At 51.2% G+C, this 5,000-nt stretch overlaps 12 non-coding genes across 12 annotated transcripts; 8 read left to right on the forward strand and 4 right to left on the reverse strand.

The window, feature by feature from the left end:
* Positions 1-253: 253 nt before the first annotated feature.
* Positions 254-372, forward strand: LOC131476890 (5S ribosomal RNA). Its single transcript, XR_009243251.1, has one exon. It is a non-coding gene; the product is annotated as a 5S ribosomal RNA (ribosomal RNA).
* Positions 373-577: 205 nt separating this feature from the next.
* On the reverse strand, positions 578-770 carry LOC131442710 (U2 spliceosomal RNA). Its single transcript, XR_009233274.1, has one exon. It is a non-coding gene; the product is annotated as a U2 spliceosomal RNA (small nuclear RNA).
* Positions 771-1,078: 308 nt separating this feature from the next.
* LOC131476901 (5S ribosomal RNA) lies at positions 1,079-1,197 on the forward strand. Its single transcript, XR_009243262.1, has one exon. It is a non-coding gene; the product is annotated as a 5S ribosomal RNA (ribosomal RNA).
* A 296-nt stretch (positions 1,198-1,493) lies between these two features.
* LOC131476912 (5S ribosomal RNA) lies at positions 1,494-1,612 on the forward strand. The gene has a single exon (XR_009243273.1). It is a non-coding gene; the product is annotated as a 5S ribosomal RNA (ribosomal RNA).
* A 124-nt stretch (positions 1,613-1,736) lies between these two features.
* LOC131442711 (U2 spliceosomal RNA) lies at positions 1,737-1,929 on the reverse strand. The gene has a single exon (XR_009233275.1). It is a non-coding gene; the product is annotated as a U2 spliceosomal RNA (small nuclear RNA).
* Positions 1,930-2,237: 308 nt separating this feature from the next.
* On the forward strand, positions 2,238-2,356 carry LOC131441113 (5S ribosomal RNA). Its single transcript, XR_009231789.1, has one exon. It is a non-coding gene; the product is annotated as a 5S ribosomal RNA (ribosomal RNA).
* Positions 2,357-2,652: 296 nt separating this feature from the next.
* On the forward strand, positions 2,653-2,771 carry LOC131476923 (5S ribosomal RNA). The gene has a single exon (XR_009243284.1). It is a non-coding gene; the product is annotated as a 5S ribosomal RNA (ribosomal RNA).
* Positions 2,772-2,976: 205 nt separating this feature from the next.
* On the reverse strand, positions 2,977-3,169 carry LOC131442713 (U2 spliceosomal RNA). The gene has a single exon (XR_009233277.1). It is a non-coding gene; the product is annotated as a U2 spliceosomal RNA (small nuclear RNA).
* Positions 3,170-3,477: 308 nt separating this feature from the next.
* On the forward strand, positions 3,478-3,596 carry LOC131441326 (5S ribosomal RNA). The gene has a single exon (XR_009231994.1). It is a non-coding gene; the product is annotated as a 5S ribosomal RNA (ribosomal RNA).
* Positions 3,597-3,892: 296 nt separating this feature from the next.
* On the forward strand, positions 3,893-4,011 carry LOC131441247 (5S ribosomal RNA). The gene has a single exon (XR_009231918.1). It is a non-coding gene; the product is annotated as a 5S ribosomal RNA (ribosomal RNA).
* A 296-nt stretch (positions 4,012-4,307) lies between these two features.
* On the forward strand, positions 4,308-4,426 carry LOC131476935 (5S ribosomal RNA). The gene has a single exon (XR_009243295.1). It is a non-coding gene; the product is annotated as a 5S ribosomal RNA (ribosomal RNA).
* Positions 4,427-4,544: 118 nt separating this feature from the next.
* LOC131441576 (U2 spliceosomal RNA) lies at positions 4,545-4,737 on the reverse strand. Its single transcript, XR_009232181.1, has one exon. It is a non-coding gene; the product is annotated as a U2 spliceosomal RNA (small nuclear RNA).
* Positions 4,738-5,000: the final 263 nt, after the last annotated feature.

Here is a 5,000-nt window from a genome sequence, read left to right on the forward strand (position 1 = left end):
CGTTGACGCACGGGCACACGTTAACATCCTTCTAGTTTCAGCCTTGGATGTCGCTCTGCAAGCATGTGAGAAGCTTGGAGATGGGGAGCAGCTTACCCATCTCGGTGTAGCTTCCTAATACTGGAATAGAGTGTAGCAGGTAGTGGAGATAAAGGCTCAAGTGCAGTGTGTTCGAAAGGCTGACTTTTGAGCTCCTCCACGAGCAGGGGGCCTTGCCTAGTCTATAAAAGGAGTCTGGGTCCCCAGCCCGTCGGCTTACGGCCATACCACCCTGAGCACGCCCGATCTCGTCTGATCTCGGAAGCTAAGCAGGGTCGGGCCTGGTTAGTACTTGGATGGGAGACCGCCTGGGAATACCAGGTGCTGTAAGCTTTTACACTGCTGCTTCCTTACAAGAAACATGGGCTTGCAATTACGTTGACGCACGGGCACGGGCACAGGCACACGTTAACTTCCTTCTAGTTCCAGCCTTGCAAGAAACTCGGGCTTGCAATTACGTTGACGCACGGGCACGGGCACAGGCACACGTTAACGTCCTTCTAGTTCCAGCCTTGCTTTGGTTTTCACAGAAAAAAGAGAATGGTGCACCGTTCCTGGTGGCACTGCAATGCCAGGTCAATGCAAGGAGTGAAGAGAGCAAGCCCCAGTTTTCACCTCCCAATGCTCAAAAATGCATTTAATATTTAATCCCCATATAGAGGACATATCAGATATTAAACTGATTAGAACAGATACTACACTTGATCTTAGCCAAAAGGCCGAGAAGCGATGGCCCACAAGTGTCTGGGGCCAACTCAAGATCTTGGCACACAAGTTACTTGTTGTGGTGCCATGTTTTTTAAGTGCGCATAACAAAGGCTGCTGCTGATCACCTCTGCCCCAAGGTGATCTAAGTGCACCTCTGAGCCTTGACGGACAGCTGCTTGACATTTGACACACTCAAAGGGCGCAGCCATACAGCAAAGCCCACCAAAAACAACTTAAACTCTTGAACGTTCGAAAGGCTGACCTTTGAGCTCCTCCACGTGCAGGGGGCCTTGCCTAGTCTATAAAAGGAGTCTGTGTCCCCAGCCCGTCGGCTTACGGCCATACCACCCTGAGCACGCCCGATCTCGTCTGATCTCGGAAGCTAAGCAGGGTCGGGCCTGGTTAGTACTTGGATGGGAGACCGCCTGGGAATACCAGGTGCTGTAAGCTTTTACACTGCTGCTTCCTTACAAGAAACATGGGCTTGCAATTACGTTGACGCACGGGCACACGTTAACGTCCTTCTAGTTTCAGCCTTGGATGTCGCTCTGCAAGCATGTGAGAAGCTTGGAGATGGGGAGCAGCTTACCCATCTCGGTGTAGCTTCCTAATACTGGAATAGAGTGTAGCAGGTAGTGGAGATAAAGGCTCAAGTGCAGTGTGTTCGAAAGGCTGACTTTTGAGCTCCTCCACGAGCAGGGGGCCTTGCCTAGTCTATAAAAGGAGTCTGTGTCCCCAGCCCGTCGGCTTACGGCCATACCACCCTGAGCACGCCCGATCTCGTCTGATCTCGGAAGCTAAGCAGGGTCGGGCCTGGTTAGTACTTGGATGGGAGACCGCCTGGGAATACCAGGTGCTGTAAGCTTTTACACTGCTGCTTCCTTACAAGAAACATGGGCTTGCAATTACGTTGACGCACGGGCACGGGCACAGGCACACGTTAACGTCCTTCTAGTTCCAGCCTTGCTTTGGTTTTCACAGAAAAAAGAGAATGGTGCACCGTTCCTGGTGGCACTGCAATGCCAGGTCAATGCAAGGAGTGAAGAGAGCAAGCCCCAGTTTTCACCTCCCAATGCTCAAAAATGCATTTAATATTTAATCCCCATATAGAGGACATATCAGATATTAAACTGATTAGAACAGATACTACACTTGATCTTAGCCAAAAGGCCGAGAAGCGATGGCCCACAAGTGTCTGGGGCCAACTCAAGATCTTGGCACACAAGTTACTTGTTGTGGTGCCATGTTTTTTAAGTGCGCATAACAAAGGCTGCTGCTGATCACCTCTGCCCCAAGGTGATCTAAGTGCACCTCTGAGCCTTGACGGACAGCTGCTTGACATTTGACACACTCAAAGGGCGCGGCCATACAGCAAAGCCCACCAAAAACAACTTAAACTCTTGAACGTTCGAAAGGCTGACCTTTGAGCTCCTACACGAGCAGGGGGCCTTGCCTAGTCTATAAAAGGAGTCTGTGTCCCCAGCCTGTCGGCTTACGGCCATACCACCCTGAGCACGCCGGATCTCGTCTGATCTCGGAAGCTAAGCAGGGTCGGGCCTGGTTAGTACTTGGATGGGACACCGCCTGGGAATACCAGGTGCTGTAAGCTTTTACACTGCTGCTTCCTTACAAGAAACATGGGCTTGCAATTACGTTGACGCACGGGCACACGTTAACATCCTTCTAGTTTCAGCCTTGGATGTCGCTCTGCAAGCATGTGAGAAGCTTGGAGATGGGGAGCAGCTTACCCATCTCGGTGTAGCTTCCTAATACTGGAATAGAGTGTAGCAGGTAGTGGAGATAAAGGCTCAAGTGCAGTGTGTTCGAAAGGCTGACTTTTGAGCTCCTCCACGAGCAGGGGGCCTTGCCTAGTCTATAAAAGGAGTCTGGGTCCCCAGCCCGTCGGCTTACGGCCATACCACCCTGAGCACGCCCGATCTCGTCTGATCTCGGAAGCTAAGCAGGGTCGGGCCTGGTTAGTACTTGGATGGGAGACCGCCTGGGAATACCAGGTGCTGTAAGCTTTTACACTGCTGCTTCCTTACAAGAAACATGGGCTTGCAATTACGTTGACGCACGGGCACGGGCACAGGCACACGTTAACTTCCTTCTAGTTCCAGCCTTGCAAGAAACTCGGGCTTGCAATTACGTTGACGCACGGGCACGGGCACAGGCACACGTTAACGTCCTTCTAGTTCCAGCCTTGCTTTGGTTTTCACAGAAAAAAGAGAATGGTGCACCGTTCCTGGTGGCACTGCAATGCCAGGTCAATGCAAGGAGTGAAGAGAGCAAGCCCCAGTTTTCACCTCCCAATGCTCAAAAATGCATTTAATATTTAATCCCCATATAGAGGACATATCAGATATTAAACTGATTAGAACAGATACTACACTTGATCTTAGCCAAAAGGCCGAGAAGCGATGGCCCACAAGTGTCTGGGGCCAACTCAAGATCTTGGCACACAAGTTACTTGTTGTGGTGCCATGTTTTTTAAGTGCGCATAACAAAGGCTGCTGCTGATCACCTCTGCCCCAAGGTGATCTAAGTGCACCTCTGAGCCTTGACGGACAGCTGCTTGACATTTGACACACTCAAAGGGCGCGGCCATACAGCAAAGCCCACCAAAAACAACTTAAACTCTTGAACGTTCGAAAGGCTGACCTTTGAGCTCCTACACGAGCAGGGGGCCTTGCCTAGTCTATAAAAGGAGTCTGTGTCCCCAGCCCGTCGGCTTACGGCCATACCACCCTGAGCACGCCGGATCTCGTCTGATCTCGGAAGCTAAGCAGGGTCGGGCCTGGTTAGTACTTGGATGGGACACCGCCTTGGAATACCAGGTGCTGTAAGCTTTTACACTGCTGCTTCCTTACAAGAAACATGGGCTTGCAATTACGTTGACGCACGGGCACACGTTAACGTCCTTCTAGTTTCAGCCTTGGATGTCGCTCTGCAAGCATGTGAGAAGCTTGGAGATGGGGAGCAGCTTACCCATCTCGGTGTAGCTTCCTAATACTGGAATAGAGTGTAGCAGGTAGTGGAGATAAAGGCTCAAGTGCAGTGTGTTCGAAAGCCTGACTTTTGAGCTCCTCCACGAGCAGGGGGCCTTGCCTAGTCTATAAATGGAGTCTGGGTCCCCAGCCCGTCGGCTTGCGGCCATACCACCCTGAGCACGCCCGATCTCGTCTTATCTCGGAAGCTAAGCAGGGTCGGGCCTGGTTAGTACTTGGATGGGAGACCGCCTGGGAATACCAGGTGCTGTAAGCTTTTACACTGCTGCTTCCTTACAAGAAACATGGGCTTGCAATTACGTTGAAGCACGGGCACACGTTAACGTCCTTCTAGTTTCAGCCTTGGATGTCGCTCTGCAAGCATGTGAGAAGCTTGGAGATGGGGAGCAGCTTACCCATCTCGGTGTAGCTTCCTAATACTGGAATAGAGTGTAGCAGGTAGTGGAGATAAAGGCTCAAGTGCAGTGTGTTCGAAAGGCTGACTTTTGAGCTCCTCCACGAGCAGGGGGCCTTGCCTAGTCTATAAAAGGAGTCTGTGTCCCCAGCCCGTCGGCTTACGGCCATACCACCCTGAGCACGCCCGATCTCGTCTGATCTCGGAAGCTAAGCAGGGTCGGGCCTGGTTAGTACTTGGATGGGAGACCGCCTGGGAATACCAGGTGCTGTAAGCTTTTACACTGCTGCTTCCTTACAAGAAACATGGGCTTGCAATTACGTTGACGCACGGGCACAGGCACACGTTAACGTCCTTCTAGTTCCAGCCTTGCTTTGGTTTTCACAGAAAAAAGAGAATGGTGCACCGTTCCTGGTGGCACTGCAATGCCAGGTCAATGCAAGGAGTGAAGAGAGCAAGCCCCAGTTTTCACCTCCCAATGCTCAAAAATGCATTTAATATTTAATCCCCATATAGAGGACATATCAGATATTAAACTGATAAGAACAGATACTACACTTGATCTTAGCCAAAAGGCCGAGAAGCGATGGCCCACAAGTGTCTGGGGCCAACTCAAGATCTTGGCACACAAGTTACTTGTTGTGGTGCCATGTTTTTTAAGTGCGCATAACAAAGGCTGCTGCTGATCACCTCCGCCCCAAGGTGATCTAAGTGCACCTCTGAGCCTTGACGGACAGCTGCTTGACATTTGACACACTCAAAGGGCGCAGCCATACAGCAAAGCCCACCAAAAACAACTTAAACTCTTGAACGTTCGAAAGGCTGACCTTTGAGCTCCTCCACGTGCAGGG

The sequence above is a fragment of the Solea solea genome, chromosome 16 (assembly GCF_958295425.1).
Source record: "Solea solea chromosome 16, fSolSol10.1, whole genome shotgun sequence".
NCBI classification, from domain to species: Eukaryota; Metazoa; Chordata; class Actinopteri; order Pleuronectiformes; family Soleidae; genus Solea; species Solea solea.